The sequence below is a fragment of the Typopeltis vanoorti genome, chromosome 8 (genome assembly GCF_054136105.1).
Source record: "Typopeltis vanoorti isolate ZY-2024b chromosome 8, IOZ_Tvanoo_1.0, whole genome shotgun sequence".
Classification (NCBI taxonomy): domain Eukaryota; kingdom Metazoa; phylum Arthropoda; class Arachnida; order Uropygi; family Thelyphonidae; genus Typopeltis; species Typopeltis vanoorti.
Window position 1 is genome coordinate 43,565,887 of NC_143556.1, and position 21,252 is coordinate 43,587,138.

The window sequence follows — 21,252 nt, forward strand, 5'->3', positions numbered from 1 at the left end:
TCACTTGCTTGTGCATTCAATTCTTGCAAACCCACAGCATCCGCTCTACTCCCCTTTGCATCAAGTGCAAACAAGTGCATATCGCCATTCAGACCTCTCCCAATATCATTAACAAACAAGTTAAACAGCAACGGTCTCAAATCATACCATTGGGTCTGCTTTGTGGCCGTTGCTATTTCATCCCGCAGAACAGGCCAATTTGCTCTACCTCTTCGGGATGAAACACACTTAACAGACATAATACACTGGACTCATAGCCATTGGTTGATTTTGGAAAATCCAAACATTACAACAGATATCTCTCATACTATAGCCCCCCCCCCCTCTGTTTTGTCGCTGTTCCCAAGTTCGTGGAGAGCAATTCCAGTAATAATACAGATATCTCTAACTAGCGAGAAAGTATACCTGATATGCACTGAAAAAATTACATAAATTAAATAAACGGATACAAGTTGATTATCACTGTGTTACACTTAACATAAACTTACGCTTACATGAATTGTTAATTTGTTAGTAATTGATGTAATTATTTGATATAAAGCGTAAATTTGATGTAAATATTCATGTAAATATAAATTCGTGTACATTTGATATAAATATTTTGACATTTAAAATTTTAAAAATGCATTTACAAAATATTTACACTTAAGAATGAATATTAGCATAAATTTGTGTTACATCATACCTGATGTAACACAAAACTTACATGTTATGGAATTCCAGTTTTTTTTTTATTTTGCACTTGCGTAATTTTCTTATTCTCCTAATACCTAATTATGTCATACTTAACATTACACTTGTTATTGGACATTAACTCGCAAAGCTTCCTTAGTATAGTATTATTTAGTTAAAACTAGCCAGCTCTGTTATTATTAATCCTTAACTAGAGTTCTGACGTTACGTACATAAAAGCATTTTCATATAAAACTGTTGCAATTATTAACCACGTGCGTCTCCTCTGCGATTGCGCCAAATAAGGTAGAGACATTATATGTACAATTAAGTTTACTATCATCCGATAAAATAACAAATTTACCCCAACTTACCGGAACTCACGATCTTCTTTTATACCTGAATCTATCATAACATTCTGGACTTGAAACTCTCGAAAAGTAATATAAACACCATTCGACTCCTATAACAGTCTGATGTGTTCTCTCCTCTCAACCACTATAATCGCTTATTCTTACGTAACTTTCGTATTTAGTATATTAAAAATTTCTGGGAGAGAAACTTCCCAATTTACTAAATCTTGCATTGGCATAATATTTATGAGTATTATAATTAACTCGTTAAAAGTCCATTGTATTCACTATACCAAACACGAAGTGCTCGCACTGTAAGTTAAAGATTAATTTTTATATTCCTGTTGATAGAATTTCTGGGAGAGAAACTTCCCAAGATTACTAAATTTTGCATTGGCATAATATTTATGAGTATTATAATTAACTCGTCGAGAAAAAACTCGTTAAAAGTCCATTATATTCACCATACCAAACACGAAGTGCTCACACTGTAAGTTAAAGATTAAATTTTATATTCCTGTTGATAGAATTTGAAACTTTATTTTGAAAAATAAATTTCCAGAGAGAGAGAGAGATGTCAACGTTTATAAAAAAATAATAATGAACATGTGGCAATACTTAAAACACGTCATCACCATCAGACGTATTGTGATATATGCTATTAGAACTTTTCTTAGGCAGCTCAGGGGTCGCACAGTGTCTGTTGCAGAACTGCGTGTGCACGTGAAATCTGACATACGAAGAAAAAGTACGAATGGAATGATAAAAATGCCATATTTTGACGTCACTAAGTTTCAACCCTTTCAAAGTAGACCGGATATAGCCTGAAGTGATAAGAGGATATTTCAGAAGATAATTCAAGATGTTATTTCCTATTCCCCATATTCAGTCAAGAAGGCTGCAAGGGAACAGAAAATTATAAAGTATTATGCATTATACAACACGATTATTTACAAAGATTTGGGAGGGAAAATCACAGCTAGGTAAAAATGATCAGAAAAACTGTGATTAGAGATATATTTCGATATGTTAATTAAAAATGTTTCAGAAACATGATTATTTAACTGGTTAATTATATGTTAATTATTGTAAAAACGAAATATTTAATGGAACATATCTATGCAGTCACTTCCTTCTGTAATTTTAAAGTGGGTAGATCCTGTTTATTGTCATGGTATTGTTTTCCTGAAATAGTTCAAAATGGAATTCCGTTTGAAATTGGACTGAGTTGAAGAACAATGGAAGAGTTTCACACAGCATTAGTGTGTAGAAGTAAATATAGTATAAAATATCCAATTTTACGCCCATGGCCGTTCACATGGATTTAGTGCATTGGTTTTAATAGTAGCGTATTTTAATTTAACGTATTTTCGCTAGGTGAGAAGTTTAAAAACGATGTTTCTGTGGCGAATGTTTTCTCCTCGGAGTTTATTTATAACTTCGGAGTCTATTTTTAGCTACTCTGTATGATATCAGAACGAGGTTGCACTTGGGTGTAATTTTTTTATTCCTTTCTTGAATACTTTCATATATCTATTTTCTCATTTTAACCTAACAGTTTTAATTAACATATAATCTAATATTTTCCATTTAATATAAGACATGCCACAATGTGTGTTTGTAACCAGAAGGTTACAAACACATTGTGGCATTGTACAAACACACACGTTGTAAGTTCGATTTCATGAAACGTACCTAGCAAAGGAGCTGGTTCCTCCGTAGCACAATTGGAAGAACAATAGGATTTGTGCCCTTGGAAAAAGATCTGAGTTCGAATCTCGTCAGGTGGTAAGTTAACCATTTCATATATAAAAGTAGCAGATTTTTTTTTTTTTCAGTACACACGCAATTTACACAAAAAATACTATTAGTGACGGTAGATGTCTGTGTGTGTGTGTGTGTGTATATATATATATATATATATTAAGGGATTATGACATTTTTGAGTAGATGGAGGATTAAGTCCAATAGACGGTAGGTTCTGTGAGGTGGAGTGTCCCGCGATGAGTCCTTGAATTCCATGGAGGTGTTACGTAATAATAAACAAGATCTTTACAGAGTCCTTGTGCAGTTTTAAATTTTCATCGCGCATACTATTACATGATAAAATCAATCTGTAAAAATTAAATAAATAAACATTAGAAATGTAATTTAGTGAAGTTTAGTATGTACTAAGAGTGATTCATTTATTTTATTGTAGTTTAGCAAACATTTATGGACCATTTAGTGTTTTCTGATGAAGCAACATCCAAATTAGTAGACATTATTATTATTATTATTATTATTATTATTATTATTATTATTATTATTATTATTATTATTATTATTATTATTATTATTATTATTATAGACATAAATGCCATATATTGGACACCGAAAAGCCACAATAAATTGAGGAACATGAAAGCGATTTCTGAGGTCTGTGTAGCTCAGTGGAAGTGCCACTTACTTCGCAGAGGAAGTGCATCCTCTGCGCTTGGTCGCTCGAAGTTAGAACTTAGGTTCAAGTCTAGTCGCCGACTGGAGGCTTTTTTTCTAAGCCTTTCTTCGACCGGCTGCAGAGTTAGTCGATCTCTGGCACGGACAAGCAGGTTTTTTCTACAGGAAACTCGGGGGTTTTTCGTCCCGTAAACTCAAGAAAATCGACCGTAGTACCCACATTATTTCAGACAGTAACATCTCCTGTTAGCGTTAGGTACTAAGAGATGACAGCATTTGTTTGCCAGCTTTTTCATCAGTGGCCGTCTATAATTAGTGATAGACATGTGCCAGCTACCTCTGATTGGCTACTGGTGGAGATTGAACTGCCCACTGTCTCCAAAAGCTAGTAGGATATAAAGGCCTCGTCTACACCCTGTAAAGGGATAAAAGGTATTAGGTAATTTATTTTATTTATATCAGTCAGGAGTTTTTGTTTGGCGCGTCCTTGGTCAGTTTTGGAATTGTGGTGCGTTTTATTCCATTATGTGTCTTGTAGATCATGCAATTTTTGATTCAGTGCTCTTGCCAAAACAGTACAAAGTCCTGTAGCAGTGCCGGTAAGACTACAGCTGCACGGTAAGCTTTTTTTTTTTTTTTTACTTCACATTGATAATCATGGAAAAACAGCTAAATGAGACAATATTCGAAGAGGTATATAAAGAATTTATAAGAGTAGGTGAACTACTTAACAACAATTGGCCTGGAAAAGTGAAATTGTACGACACGTTTCCCCCGGAAAGTGTCACAGACATTGTCGTAGAAGATCAATTAGAATCGGTGCCTTCTACTCCTTCAGACTTTGTAGAAGTGCGCGCACGCAAAAAGCGAAGGGCAACAGAACCGCACAATGACAATAATGAAATGGAACAGGATTCTCAGGGTTCGGACGCCGCTATTTCTCCCAAAGAAAAGGTGCCTCCGATCATCCTTAGAGAAAAGCAGAAGTCGGCAGCTTTAAGATCCACAATGTCCAATCTGCACATTGGCTTCATTAAGGCCAAAAACATAGATGAAGGCATAAAGATCCAGCCAGCAACAGTGACAGACTATAGAAGGTTGTCCAAAGAATGGACGACAGAGGCGTCCAGTATCATACCTTTGCGCTCAGCTCCGAAAAAAACTTAAAAGATCTGCCTCCAGTCAAGGTCAGCAGAATGTACAAAGCAGACAAGACTCCCATGCCATTAGTCCTAGTTGAGATTGATAAAATATACAAGGATATCTACAACTTAAAAACAGTCTGTGGTCTCATCGTTACACCAGAACCACTCCGGAAAAGATCATCTTCTCTGCAGTGCCACAGGTGCCAGAAGTTTGGCCATGCCCAGAATCTATGTAGAGCAGAATATAGATGTTTAAAATGTGGGGACAGCCACCCAACCAATATCTGCACAAAGCCGAGGACCACCTCGGCCAAATGTGCAAACTACAGTGGCCCTCATCCTGCGAACTACAAAGGATGTACTCAGCACCCAAAGAACAGACGGATGGACGCCCTCCTCCTATAAGAACACCAGATAAGAACACCAGAGGCCCAGGCCTCAAAACCGGAGACTCAGCGGCCAAAATTGGAGACTTCCAAAAATAGAGACACCCAAAAGCAAACAAGAAGTTATGCCGATGTGACCCGCACAAATAGACCAATACCAGAACAAAATCAACCAACAGCACTTAAAAATCTAACAGCTGTAATTACGGCCTCACTAGCAAACATACTACAAAATTTCAGCCTATCATACTGAAACCTCCACTAAAAGTTTTCTTCGTAAAACTCAGGTCATCCTCACAGCTCTCATAAATGAATAGTAACAAACTTATTCCAGCATCACTTCAGATAGTTGCTTGGAACGCAAATGGACTCAAAAACAAAATTCTGGAACTCCGAAATTTCACATATAGATATCAACCAGATGATATATTAATCAGTGAAACCCATTTAAGACCATCAGACAATCCTACAATAAGGGATTGTAGGATTGTCTGATGTCTTCACCTATACAGAAATGACAGACTACTCTACAGAGGCGGCGGCACTGCCATCTTCATTAAAAATTATATTAAGCACCACTCTGTGAGTAATCCTTCAACCACTAACCTTGAGATCACAGGCGTGAAAATTGTCACCAGCTTCTGGCAAACTGAAAATCTGCTCAACTTACAACCCTCCCAAAAAATCTCTACTTCACTCTGACCTAAATGCCATCTTATGCGTCAGAGAGCCCACTATAATTGTGGGCTCTCTGAATTCCAAGCACCTCGTGGAATTGCACAACCACCAACGAGAATGGTTGTATCCCTTCTAATTACTTAGGATCAAGCAACACTGTTGTAGCAGGCCCCACCGAACCAACTCATCTCAGTACGTTTGGCACTGCTGACATCCTGGATATAGCTATCCTGCAGGATATCAAACTTCAATACAGCATCATATCTATGGATGAACTATCATCCGATCACAATCCAATTCTACTACAGCTGGGAAATCAAGAATACCTGTGTCCTCCTTCTCACTCCTACATTGCATGGGAAAGACTGTCAACAGCACTCAAGGATTGTATTGAATCTATTCCTCACATAGGCACAAAAGAAGAAGTAGAAACTGCAGTTACAAATCTCACAAACAAATTAATTCTGCTATAAAGGTAGCTTCCTCCTACAAATCTTCCCGCAACCCAGATCGTTTGCCTGAAGACATCCTGAACTTGATCAGAGACAAAAACAGAGCTAGGAAAAGATTCCGTAAACCGCTTGCACCACAAGATAAAACAGCTCTAAACAGGATAAATGGGGCAGTAAGAGATGTACTTAAAACTCATAGAAACCAAGTTTGGGATAAAACGTTATCCTCTATCTCACCTATTGATCACTCTATCTGGGGGTTAACTGAGAAACATCAGAAATAAAAACAGTTCCCTCCCCCCATAATCTCAAACCAGGGCTTAGTTCACACAGATGTAGATAAGTCAATGGCCGTAGTGAAGAATCTAGAGGAGCAGTGCACACCCTCTTATAACAACTTAGATTTCAATTACTTGTACAAAATCCACAGACAGGTCAGACACGCTTTAAATCTCCCAGATACCAGCGCTGACCATATTGCATCCACATCACCTGTTGAATTATATGATATTATTAAAAAACTTAAGAACAATAAAGCTCCTGGACCAGATGGCATCTCAAACAGGGTGATCAAGCTGCTACTTCGAAAGCTGTAGTGCACCTGACCAGTATAATAAATGCAGTCTTAAGATTTCACTATTTCCTTCTACCTGGAAACTGGCTGATGTAATTCCTATACATAAACCAGGCAAAAGACCCACACCTACCGCAAAATTATCGTCCAATCAGTCTTATCTCTAATCTGGGTAAGGTTGCGGAGAAGGTCATCCTCTCACGACTCCAAACCTCAGTAAATGACCTAAACATCCTCCCTAAAGAACAGTTTGGTTTTAGGCAACACCATAGTACTACCCAGCAAATCCACAGAATTGTGGAATACATCACCACCAGCTATAACTGACGCCAGTACACAGGAGCTGTTTTCCTAGACCTATCCAAAGCATTTGACAAAATCTGGCATTCTGGACTCCTACACAAACTTATCTCAGCTGGTACCTCACTAAAAATGGTTCATCTAATCCATTCATATCTTCAGAATAGATCAATGCAAGTAAAAATCAACGGTTCTACTTCATCCTAGCGCCATATCTTTGCTGGAGTGCCGCAGGGATCCCTACTAGCTCCATTGCTGTTTTCTGTATACATGTCGGACATTCCGCACAATCCGATGTCTTCCATTTTGGCCTTGTATGCGGACGATATAGCAATACTAACCAGATCTCTCCGACCCCATTTCGTTACCAGAAAGCTTCAAGAAAACCTTCTAAAGAGGGTTGGTTCTCCAAGTGGAGATTCGAAGTTAACCCCCAGAAAAGCTCAGCCGTTCTTTTCTCAAAAAGGCCAATGTCTCCTGCAGGAGATGTGTTACTATTCAATACTAAAATTCCCTGGCAGACAGAAACAAATTACCTGGGTGTAATTCTCGACAAAAAAAAAAAAGCTATCTTTCAATCATCACATCAAGTCTACGTGCGCAAAGGCATATAAAGTCATAGATCAGATCTACCCGTTAATAAACAGAAATAGCAAGCTCAGCAACAGAATCAAATTGCAACTATACCAGATGACGATTCGTCCTATAATCACCTATGCCTCTCCAGCCTGGAGCAACACCTCTAATACTAACATTATCAAGATACAACGAGTACAGAACAAGTGCTTGAGAATGATTCTGAACGCAACGTGGTATGTTAGAAACAATCAGCTTCATAGAGATACAAATATTCCTTATATTTTCTCTTTTCTACAATTCTTAGCATCCAAGTTTTTCCTAAAGACTTCCACACACCCTAACGATTTGGTTCAGCAAGCTGCAGCATACGAGGTAACGGACATATTCAAATACAGAAGACCAAAAGCTATATTAGCCTCCTTTAGCGAGCGATGCATAATCTCATGCCCATTCAGGGCGAGCAATCTGCTCATAAATTTCAACCTCACTGTAACCACAACAGATAGCGGGGAATATGAAAAGCATCTTGCTTCACCCCTAAAGTCATAAATGTCAATTGTCAATTGTCATTTTATTTATGAAGCGATTTCCCTAAGGTCAATTTTTTGTGTGCATTAGGAAAAGATCGCATAATTGGGCCATTCTTTTTTTTGTAGAACGGGTTCTAATAATGAGAATTATTTGGAAATGCTGTAGAATTACTTTATATTTGAGCTAACACGTTTAGGACTTATAATATGTGATACAGTTTTTCCATAAGATAGTGCACCATGTCACTTTGCTCTCAGTGTTAGACAGTTTCTGAATGAAAATTTTCCTAACAGATTGACTAGTAGATGTGGACATTGGGCACATATCCTCTTGGCCATGTGCTCTGCAATCTCTTAGCCACTACATTCTAAATTTGAGCCCATTGGATTTTTTATAGGGACATGTTAAGAACGATCTGCGGACAAGAATAACTAATGTGATTCTGGATCACATTATTTATTCAAAAATTCAGAATCGTGTCTCGGTTTCAATACGTAATGATGGTGGACATGTTGATAGTAATAGTAGTATTCCAGAAACTTTGGTTTTTAACTCATTATCTCAGAAAATTGACCATAGAACGCACTATTTCAGGCGAATACAGATGTTATGGATTATGATCACTAAATGGCGGCAATATCTGCTATACTTCGCATCCAATACAGAACAAACTTTAGGTATTATTTGAAACATTTTGTAAATGAACAATCATTTGAAGAATAGAATCTAAATATAATCTAAAATTTTTATTTTAAAAATATTATAATAAAATATATGTTTTATTATTTTGTAATGAAACCGCAGCTTTATAAAAACATTCATTACTATATTAGAAATCTACAAGCAACATTTTAAATCTCATCATCTATGTAACAATTTTCAATAATAGTTTTTTTTTTTTTTTTTTTTTTCCAGTTTGTGCTCTGGAATATTCATAGACCTACTGTATTTTATAAGCAATCTTGTTGCCTCTGTGTTGTTTCCCCCCCCCCCTCTTATTCCTATGGCAGAATTGATTTCTCTTCATTTGACCGGAACTGTTTATAGTGGAAAATTATAAAAATAAAATATTGCCATTATGCCTTGTTCTTGAAAGATACAGCAGTGATTAGAATTAAATATTTGTACATATTAAATCCAAGTAAACAAGGCTATTTTTCCTGCAATTCACCAAATGCATCGCAAGTGTGGAAAAAGCTGTCAAAACTGATGATTGCTTGGAGACTTTGATTGTGCATATTTTATTTTATTTTTCTTGCAACCACACTAAGCATCTCTCGTAGCTTTTATAGAATCGTTCGAATAAATAGAATTTCTTACTGCTTATTTCACTATCACAGCTGCCTGAACCAGGTGAGATTCGATAATTAGCAAGATTTAAAAGTCCTTTTCCTATTAGTAAGCGTCATCGGTGGCTTGAGATTCTTTTTTCCTCTCTACTGAATTAACATTGTATGAACCTAGTCTAAGAGTGCTTATATGGGAGAAATAGTTCACTATAGAAGTGTCATTTATGCTTATTTTATTGGTTTGCTTTATTATTAGCAAGCAGGACCGCCGGGTGCATATGAGCCTCCTTTGTGCAAACTTTAAAATACTGCCCCCTTGAAAGTCAATGAAAGTCATTAAAAAAACATTTTTATAATTATAATATATATTTATTACAGTAATAAGTACAAGAGATCACACAAAACATAATAAGGAAATGACATATAAAAGTAAAGCATATAATTATTTGTAGAACAAAATAATTTTGGATCATGTACACATAAGAAATGCATAAGTTTATAAATAGTCACATCATATGCCTTATAAAATCACAAAATCTGTTGTACCTTTCGTGCTTTTAATGCCACAAAATTAATTCATCCAAGTCTAAACTATCCATAACATCATTTTCTATAGATATTATAGACAAACTGTTAAACGTCCTTGGATTATGGTTGATCATAAATAAGTTTTAATTATTTTCAGTTTCAAGAAACTTCTTTCCCCTGAAGCCGCTGATATTGGTAGTGTTAGATAAATTCTTAAAACAACGGAAATATTCGGAACCCTGTAAAATATTCGGAAATCATGTAAATTGTTCTCATATACGAAGTTCAACAAATCATGAGGGAATATCTCTCTCTCTTTTTTTTTTTTTTTTTAATGAAACATTGTAAAGTTTGAGTTCCTCGAAAAGGACATTTCATCAATATCACGATCATTTGGGTTTTTGTCGTTGCTTAATTTCAAGTGTAAATCTTTGCAATATTTTAAGATATCTTCCTCCTTCCATTGTTTCAATGCGTTGACATTATGGAAGATTTTAAATATTTCATTATTCTCCTTTAACAACATAAATCTTTCAATGAGAGATGATAGAGTACTGTCTAATATCGCAAAAAAACTTCAACATCAGTAGACGAAATCTTTCGTTTCTTTTCTAAATGTGATGTTTCTGCGATCAAGAATTTATCTAAGGGACCAGCCAATTCTTGTTCGATTTTTTTTCTTCCCCCCCCCCCTGTATTGGACTCTGGTAAAGTTGTTTGTTGCTAATTTTTAAGAATTTTCATGATGGGTTGGCTTATATTATAAATAAATAAATAAATAAATTGATAAACAATATTTGAAATCAATATTGGCCGCACGAAAGAAGACTTGGTTTCGAGTCTAGTCGGCGACTAGAGGAAATTTTTCTAAGCCTTTTTTCTACCGGTTCCCGAGTTAGTCGATCTCTGGCACGGGCAAGCAGGTTTTTCCTCCCGGAAACTCGGGTTTTTCGTCCTGTAAACTCAAGAAAATCGACCGTAGAACCCACATTATTTCAGACATTAAATATATTGTGTTAGGGTTAGGGACCACGAGATGGCGGCACATTTGAGCCGTCTCTCTTCACTGTGTACCGCTTAATTAGTGATAGCCTTGGGCCATCTATCTCTGATTGGTACCAGTGGAGATTGAACTGCCCACTCAGTCTCCAAAAGTTAGATAGGGTTAAATGGCTTCGCCTACTGCCCGTATACGGGAATAAAAAGGCGTTAGCTGATTTTTTTTTTTTTTATTAAACACATTAATTTCTCAAGCGATATGCTACAACCTTTTACAATATAATAAATATCACTTATCCATATTTGCAGGCTTCTCTCGAAAAACAGTCGACTCAAATGCACGTAAGTTCACTCAAGATACAATAACATGACAATACCAGACACTTGTAACCACGGCTGTACTATGTCTAAATGAATACAGGCCGGATACATCATCATACGGACATTGTGTATATAATTCTGGGATTCCTTAAATGGTGCCATAATAAATTTTATTATACATATAATCAATCAAAATGCCTCCCCTTTCATTGGCAGCTCTTGTATGGTGAACAACCTGCACACCTACAAGCGGTGGCCCTGTTAGCAAAGACTAAACCGTCAGTTGTCATCAGCTTATTTTTTTATTTTATTCGTGTGGGGTTTCCCTGTTCCTAGACCGTCCCTTAGGACTGGTTGAGCCCTCCTAGTGAGAAATTAAGTACTGTATGTATTTTATGACTGTAGAGTGTATGTGTGTGTGTGTGTTCACGTGGCTGTTTGCCTGTTCTGAGGGGACGAAAAACCCGAGTTTCTGGGTGAAAAAACCCTCTATCTCCGTATGAGACCGGCTAACTCACCTTTAGTCGAAAGAGATCAGATAAAGATTCCTCACGTCATGAACGGGAATCGAACCCAGGTCTTTCCGACCAAAGGGCTTCGTCTATACTGAGCTACGGAGGCTCTTGTTGCCACCAGTGCATCCCTAAGAGCATATAACGATATAATACTATGATATAATCTTGTTGAACGTCTACAACTGCTGTGCTAACAGAGCCCCCCCCCCCCCCTCTCTCTCTCTCTCTCTCTCTCTCTCTCTGACACTTTTTCTTCATATAGATAATGATCTCTCATGGATCGACTATTTCCATAGATACAGAAGGTTAAAAAGGCACAACAGATACCAATCACACCATTCATCATCATCTTACGAGTAATTTTATGAAGTATACTGTCATGAAGTGAACTACATTTTATAACAGTCTAGCAATATGTTACGACTGGATTCCTGCGGCTGTCAAATTTGATCAGCTCTTATACCAAGATATAGACAAGGATGCAGTTATAGTGTTAAAGCATTTTAACTGCATTATAGTCTATATTCTGGCCATCTTCTAGTTATTTTCTTGCCATTGGATGACACTTTTATAACACTAATCACTCATCTTCCATTCTGATTATGTGCTTAGATTATCTTTGCTCATTTAAGTAACCGTAATCTTAGATTAACACTGTTTCGCATTCTTGAATATTAATATTATTAAGTGGTTTTCTGATATTGTCATTTTAGGTTGCACCTTAAAAGAGCATGCAGAAAATTCAGGGGTAATAAAGAATATAAGGCGTTTAAGGTATGGTAAACATAGACTAAAGATGCACTATATTGAAATAAATATTCGCACAGTACTATATTTCAGAGAAATATTGTGTACACATATATTAATCAACGATCACTCTTCTAAGCATACTATTAGTTTGCTTGGGATTTTCGACACACATACAGACAATTTGGGCCAAGAGAACACATAATTTACAAACAAAAAATACTATTGGTGGTGGTGGGCAATAGATGTTGTTATGTGTCGTTGGACAATTAAGTAGGAGAGCTGTGTTTAGTGGAATAATGTCCTCTCACGATGAGTATTTGGACTCCTTGTGAAAAAAAAAAAAAAAAAAAAAAAAAAAGATTTTTACATATGCACATAGAAAACTTTTGATACAGTATCTCATGATATATCAATTCCTCTCACGATTCCAATAATAATGGGTTATGCAGACCACACCGTCTGCATAGGTTATGCAGACGGTGTCGTGTGGAATTCGTGGACGTGTGGAATGAGTTTGAAGGGCGAAAGGACTTATACAAGATGGATGGCCTGCATTTGAATGGACTTGGTGTGCGGAGACTGGAAAGAGTGTTGCTGAATGAAGTGAAAATGGATGTGCAAAACCAGAGAAACTAGAACTACCAAGGGGGGGGGAAGGGATATGCAGACATCAGTGAGACAGATGAGTGTAAGAATGTATATAATGTACCCGAGCCAGCACTAAGGACAAAAAATGGGAATGGGTCATTTTGAATAACGTATCAATATAGGGGTGGGACTAAGGGATCACTGCATTTCATGTATACTAATGCCAGGAGTATTAGGAACAAGAAGGAAGAATTTTTGGCATTGATTGGCTCTTCCTGGCCACAGGTTATTGGCATTAGTGAAACATGGCTGATGGAAGAAGATATAGTTAGTGGGATAGAATGTGTAGGTTATAGTGTGTTTAGGAGGGACAGAATGGATAAAAGGGGGGAGGGGTATTATTGATGAGAGCTGATAAACTGCAGCCAAGGAGAATTGAAGTTGTATCGCAGGATAGTGAAAAGAGCTCATTTGAGGCTATTTGGTGTGAGATTGAGACTGGCTGAATAAAATATACAGTTGGGTGCTGCTATAGACCAGGTGATGGAATAGATGGTGGAGATAGTATGCATAGGGAAATTGATGAAATGAGTGGAAGGAGGGTAATTATTATGGGGGATTTCAACTATGGTAACATTGATTGGAAGGAGGAGAGGACACATGTGAGGAAGGAAAAGGATTTTATTCAATTATTAAGGGATAACTATCTGAGACAGCATGTAATTGAAAATACTAGGGGTGTGAAAGTGCTTGACCTGGTAATAGCATCTGAGAATTTGACTGTAATGAATATGACCATGTTTCCACCTATTGGTGAGAGTGATCATAAGGTCTTGACCTGGAAGGTGGCTAAAGGTGTGGAATTTTCAATTAAGACAGGGTATATGTGGAATTACCGTGCTGGCAAGTATGACAAGCTTAGGAGATTGCTTGAATCAGTGCCATGGCATGTACAACTGAAAGGGCTGGATGTCGATAGAGTGTGGGAAGTGGTCAAGGAGCATTTACAGGAGGTAATGGCTGATTTTATACCTAAGGTACGAATAGTAAAACAAGTAGGGGTTAAATGGATGAATTACACCATTAAGCTTGAGCTGCAAAAAAAGAAACAACTGTGGAGGGAATTTAAAGAGAAACGTGACCTGCAGGCACACGAACGGTATAAAGTGCAGGCCAGAAAAGTAACGAGTGTGGTAAAAAAAAGCAAAAGCGGATTATGAAAGGAAATTAGCTTTGCAAGCAAAAGAGAATCCAAAACAGTTCTTTCAATACGCTGCAAGCAAGAAAAAAACTGTACATGGCAAAATGATTTTAAGGAATGACGATGGTAAGGAGGTCACTAAATCAGTCGATATAGTGGAGTTACTGAGCGCGCACTTAGCAAAAGCATATCATCCAGGTGGTGACATTGAAAAAGTGAAGGATCCATTAGTTTATACGGGAATAGTGATGAATGAAGTGGAGGTGACTAGTTTATTACAGAACCTTAATGTGAACACATCTGTGGGATTGGATGGTATACCGGCACGGGTCTTGCGTGAAGCGGCTAAAGAATTATCAATGCCCTTGACCATGTTGTTTAATCTGAGTCTCAGGTCTGGCTTAGTCCCGAAGGTGTGGAAAGAGGGGAAAATAGTTTCACTGCATAAAGGAGGATCCAAGACTACGGTTGCAAATTACAGACCGATCAGCATATCAGGAGTCGTTGTCAAGGTCTTAGAGAAACTAGTCAAGGGAAAAATACAGGAATGGATTGATGAAAACGAGTACTGTACAGGGGACAGCATGGCTTTGTGAAGGGTAGATCATGCTTCAGTAACTTGCTCAAATTTTATAACAAGGTGACGGCTGAACTGGATAAGGGAAATGGGTTTACAATGGTACTGCTGGACCTGGCAAAGGCGTTTGACAGGATACCACATGGAATTCTAATCCGTAAACTACAACATATGAGAATGGATATAGAGTTGGTGAGATGGATAGGTGGTTGGTTGATGGAGAGATATCAAAGAGTAGTTTATTCAGGAGTAGAGTCCAAAAGACGGCCTGTGACTAGTGGTGTGCCGCAGGGTTCTGTTCTTGGACCACTGCTGTTTAATCTGTTCATTAACGATATAGGGAAGGATCTAAGTGGAACAATTCATTTGTTCGCTGATGATGCAAAGTTGGGTAGGGCAATAGTGAATGCAGAAGATGTCAACGTCTTGCAGGATGACTTAGATAGATTGGAGTTCTGGGCTAAGGAGAATGGATGTCAATTTAATGTGACAAAATGTAAGGTTATGCATTTTGGGGTGAAAAGATTAGCATCAGTATACCACATTAGTGGAACTGTACTCCAAGAGATTGATGAGGCCAGGGACTTGGGAGTGTTTGTGGATAAGGAGATGAAGTTTAGGGGGCACACTGCAAAAGGAGCTAAATCAGCTCATCAACTCACTTGGTTGTTGAAAAATACTTTGACGAGCAGAGACAAGCAAGTTATTGTACCACTGTACTGAGCCCTGATAAGACCTCATCTCGACTACTGTGCCCAGATTTGGTCACCTCGGTTCCTTCTTGATGGGGAGGAGGTGGAGAGGATCCAGAGGCGAGTGACTAAGATGATAACAGGTCTATGGAATGAACCATATGAGAACAGGTTGAAGATTTGTGGGTTGCAGAAACTAGTTGATAGGCGGAGGAGGGGAGATATGATTGAGACATTCAAATTGCTAAAGGAATTCTATAGGATTAATTCAGAGGATATTTTTGAGATCAGGACTGGTGGTGGGAGAACTAGGGGACATCTATAGAAGCTGGGCAAGAGTGTGGTTAGTAGGGGTGTTAGAGCTGGGTTCTTTACTTTTAGAGTGGTAAATGAGTAGAATAAGCTGCCAGAGTCTGTTGTGGGTGCTATGACGGTGAACGAGTTCAAGACAAGGTATGTGATAGATACTGTGAGAATGTAATTGCATAGTTGTGTGGACATGATGTTTAGGGCCTCCCGCGATGAGTCTAAGGACTCTTGGAGTCGCCCGAAATAATAATAATAATAATAATAATAATAATAATAATAATAATAATAATAATAATAATAATAATAATAATAATAATGACCTCTCACGATGAGTATTTGGACTCCTTGGGAAAAAAAAAAAGAAAAGATTTTTACATATGCACATAGAAAACTTTTCATACAGTATCTCATGATATATCAATTCATAAAAATGACTGCTAGGCGATAGAAATTAGAGGTAATGCGCTTAACTGTTGAAATTTTTTTTAATATACAGATTATAGACAGTAAAAATAAACAAAAGCTACGGCAGTTTCCTTTCCTGCAGTTAAATTAACGAAGCTCCGCATGATACTGTGCTTGAACCAGTTTTGTTTATAATCTGCATCAACGATTTCTGAGACCTACAGTTATCGAATCAAACAAACTCCTTTTTACAGATCTGCACTGATCGTCACTTCAAATTCTGGAGCAAATGTTCCACTTGCTCAATGTAGGATAATTAGCTGTCCTTGGTTCCTAATTTCAAGTCTTGAATTTGGTGAATTTCATCATCACAATTATTTACAACAATTGGTCGAAACAACACCGACTACATTTATACCTTCTCTAAACCCCTCCCATTTCGTAGCGAAGTCACAGAGAACGTTCAATTCCTGTTTCTGGGTTCGTATATCATTCTCGCGTCGTAGTATCAGAGGAACATTTATAAGGACTTTTCAGCTAAAAAGCAAATTAGCAGTCTCATACAGCAGTGGCAGATTTTAAAACTCAGGTTCGAATCTAACCCGAGTTTTCCTTTCTTTCCTTAGAACTTTTCCTTCTTGGCGGCAAGTAAACAGCATCTTCTCTTTGTAACCAACGCCACTTGCTCATGTATCACTGTTTGGGGTTTATCTAAGTCTTTAATTGCACACGTTTCTAATATTTTATATAGGTTTCAAGCTTTTTTTGTAGATGGATAATCATGCCAAGTTTTATTATTATTATTATTATTATTATTATTATTATTATTATTATTATTATTATTATTCACATAATTGATACAGTCAAAACAAGATATCATATAAATAAACATTTGACTATTATTATTATTATTATTATTATTATTATTATTATTATTATTATTATTATTATTATTATTATTAAGAGCTGTTCGTAGATTATTGACTTTAAATGTTTAAAATTTAATTTCAATTTTGTCACAGTATGGATTCGCCTATAGCATTATTCTATGCAATATTCAGAAATTAATAACGCGAGAAAGGACGATCTTATCATCTGAATGATTTATGTTCGTTGCTTAATGAGGTTGCCCTACTTTCTCTGTGCAGCACCTGAGTAATTGAAAATCAAATTACCGCACCTTAGTGGAGCTGTATAAGTGTTCTATTTCAAGCGCGTAAAAGAAATATTAAAAATATACGACCACATCCATTAAAAGAGAAAAGACACGTATGATGCGTCACTATATTTATTGCTATTTTATAAAGACTAGATGATTCTATTCTACGGAGAAAAGAGATTCATCTGAAGTAAATATTTATCAACTGAGATTAACATATTTACTTAAAAAATATACATAGTAGAAGAAATATTATTTATCTATGCTCGCTTTCCCTGGAGATATGTATCTTTTAGTCAGAGTTTATACTCAAATAATTTTATATCATCGATGGAAACAAATTAGCTTGCGAGATGGAAGACACTCTTCATCAGTAACTTGAGATTAGCATTTTTTTATTAATCACTAAACTAGTTATATTTTCGGCCTGAGTAGTGTCTGATTGGAACAGAGAGAGACGCAGGGAATAAGTTCTCACCTTCACCAGATGCTGAATGTCTCGAAAAAGTTGCGATAATTTGAAATGGTTCTTTTGAATTACCAAATCTATATCTTTTCATTATTAATCTATGAGTGTTATTGTAATAAGCCTGCACGGCAAATGAATGTCATCACCCGGTGTGAGATCACCTCCCCGCTTATTGGAGGCCTGAAGTGGCTTGATAAAGTTTCTAATTGATCTCTAGAGTAGAGTTAACAGACTGTGTAAAAAATGACAAAAAATATTAACATGTTAAAAATAGAAAAAATATTCCTAGTCCGCCAACAGTACAAAATGTATTTTAGGTTTGCAAATAACCTTTCGTGGGTGGGAGTAACCATATATATATATATGGTTACTCTCTCTCTATATATATACACTATCTAACAATAATTGTCAGGACACCCCTGTTATTTGAAGTTATGAAACATTCCAGGTTTGTTAATAATATAAAAACCGGCGTACAGATAGTAGGAAGTATATTTCATCGTAACAGTTTGAATACAGGTGGTATGGAAACACCACGTGAACTCAGTGACTTCGAGAGAGGTTTCATTGTGGGCTGTCACATTGGTGACATGTCTATAAGTGCCATTCCAGCTCAACTGGAGCATCCAAAATCAACGGTTGGCGATGTGGTCAACAAATTGAGACGTTCTGGCATCACTAGTGGAGGAAAAGATCCAGGGCGGGCACCGAAAATGACTGACAGGGACAAGAGGGTGTTAAAACGGGTGGCACGCTAAAACCGGCTCCAACTGGCACAGACCATCTGTGACGAATTCCAGAGCGCTAGTAACACCATGGTGAGCACTAATATTGTACGAAAAGAACTTCATTTACTGGGTTTCATGGAAGAGCAGCGGCATACGAGCCGAACATCACAACAACAAACAAGACGGCTCGTTTGGCCTGGTGAGAACTAGATGACCAGTGGAAAACGGTACTCTGGAGCGATGGATCAAGGTTCACCTGTTGCCAGTCTGATGGTAAGGTGTGGGTGTAGAGGCAACCTGATGAACGCTTGTTACACACAGTGTGTTGTACCCACAGTAAAGTTTTGTGGTGGAGGAGTAATGGTGTGGGTGCATTCAACTGGTTTGGAGTGGGGACCACTGGTCGTTATCCGTGGTTCGTGAAGGCAGCTCAGTACTTTGATACTCTGGATAATCAGGTGCTGCTTACGCTGTGGAGTTTTCATGGAACGAACCTGTGTTACTATCAAGACGACAATACCACAAAGCTGCAGCTTATGGAATGGCATGAAGAGATGGGCGTTAAACGACTGCCCTGGCCTGCACAGAACCTGACCTCAACCCCATTGAACACCTGTGGGACGAATTGGAGTGGCGATTGAGGTCCAGAGCAGCACGTCCTCGATCTGTCGCTGAACTCAGTAGTGCTTTGATGGAGGAATGGAGACAAAGTCCACCTGATGTCTGCTGTACATTGATGGAAAGCCTCCCTCAAATGGTGCAGAAGGTGATCAAAGCCAAAGGTGAGCATACCGGATATTAGGGTTCGCCTGCTGGTATCAATTGTAAATTACTAAAGTGTCCGGACAATTATTGGTAGACCATCACACTAACCTCCACATAAATATCTCTTTCACGAATATTAGAAGGATGAGAACATATCCCTGGTTCTCTGCAGATCAGAGAAAGCTGGCATTACTTTGAAGAGAAAATCGGGGCTGATCTGTAAATAGTTATGGTGGAGGTGGTGTGATGGTCTGGGAAGGCATCTCATTGGGTGGATGAACTAGACTAGATGGATGCTGCGACTTATAAACACGAGGTGCTGGATCCATATGTTCGCCCGTATGGGGGTGCGATAGGGATAACATTTGTCCTTCAATACTCGTCCTTATCGAACGAAGCACGTGGACCAATATCTTCAAGAAGCGACTATCCTACGTATAAACTTGTCAGCCAAGTCTTGTGACCTTAATCATGTGGAACTGGTGAATGCCTTATGTTGACATATTGCTGCTCACAATTCACCTTCCCTTCCCCACCATCTTGATTGAAAAGCAAATATGTGTATATATGGAACAGCAAATCCTAGGAGAGCAAATGGATATATTTATATATATTCATATTTTAAAATCTTAAAATCATTTAAGATGTTATATAAATGACTTCCACAGAAAATGCAAGCAGTAAACACAAATGAAGATTCACTGTGATGTCTGTTCATGGTACGGCTTGTCTGAAACATTAATTCTTTTGGCAATTTATTGCTTTGTCGGATGAAAACATCTGCGTTTCCAAGGAAATGCAAATGAAATTTCACAGCAAATGTTTTTTTTATTTTATTTTTTTTATTTTATTTTATTTATTTATTTATTTTTTAAAACATTCTTATAATACGTACCCAACTTACACAAAGGATACGTTGCAGTACTGATAGATACATATTGAAACTTAATGCGTTATTAAATTCAATTTGATTATCATAAGTTAAAGGTCTAGGTTAGGTTTTTTTTTTCTTTTATTTAAGTTTAACACTTGAGCCCTAAAGATTCCTGTTAAGATAAGTATACATGTAAGACATTAGAAAGGTGACTCATATTCGGCCTTAGGATAATAACAGACAACTGAAGAGATCAAGTTCCTTCAGAAAAAGAGTTGATCAAGGGTTAGAAGGATGCTTGATTAATAAATAAGACACAAGGTCAGTTGTCAAAGGACCTCACGTTTTCTCATAACGATTTCATAGTGCCGAGGTATAGAGTTATAATCAAGTTATACCTTAGGGGAGAATTTTTGTTTATTGCGTCACCACTGTGATATTTAAATGGTGTAAACAGTAACGCATGATAATATTATGACAGCATCTATTTAGCAAAAGCTTTGTTAGTAAAAGGTGAGAGTTTCCCAACTTGGACACCCCGGTATCTTAATATGCAACAAGAATATTGAAGGACTGATGTAATTATTAACAAGAAAGAAAAGAAAAGAAAAAAAAGAAAGAAAAAAGAATAAAATAAAATAAAGGAATTAAGTCGATGATCACCATTTCGAGATTGCCATTTTATTTCTCAAAGTTTAAGTTTCGATTTTCCAAATTTTTTCTACACCTGTTTGAATTCCTACCACATCAGAAAGTCATCTGATTCTTCTTCGCCTGTCATAAGTGTCATAATGTCATAATTAAAAAAAATGGAAAAAAATTGATGCAAATGCATTTTTGCTTAATATTTCCAGTTAAATCGGAAATAAAGGTCAGAAATGCAAAGGGAAGAACAAATCTGAAGGCCATGGATAACATCTGAAAAAGAATCAAGAAAAAGAATTTTGGCATTTCAAAGAATTTGTTACAGGAAG

The 21,252-nt window shown here is 37.1% G+C and overlaps 2 protein-coding genes across 2 annotated transcripts in view; one reads left to right on the forward strand and one right to left on the reverse strand.

The window, feature by feature from the left end:
* LOC150103955 (spectrin alpha chain-like) overlaps positions 1-1,133 on the reverse strand; it is an 850,682-nt gene extending 849,549 nt beyond the window's left edge. The window contains exon 1 of the mRNA XM_090397194.1: positions 1,047-1,133. The gene's annotated coding sequence lies outside the window, so the exon portion shown is untranslated. The remainder of the gene's footprint in view (positions 1-1,046) is intronic.
* Positions 1,134-1,233: 100 nt separating this feature from the next.
* Ass (argininosuccinate synthase) overlaps positions 1,234-21,252 on the forward strand; it is a 271,035-nt gene continuing 251,016 nt past the window's right edge. The window contains exon 1 of the mRNA XM_090396642.1: positions 1,234-1,339. The gene's annotated coding sequence lies outside the window, so the exon portion shown is untranslated. The remainder of the gene's footprint in view (positions 1,340-21,252) is intronic.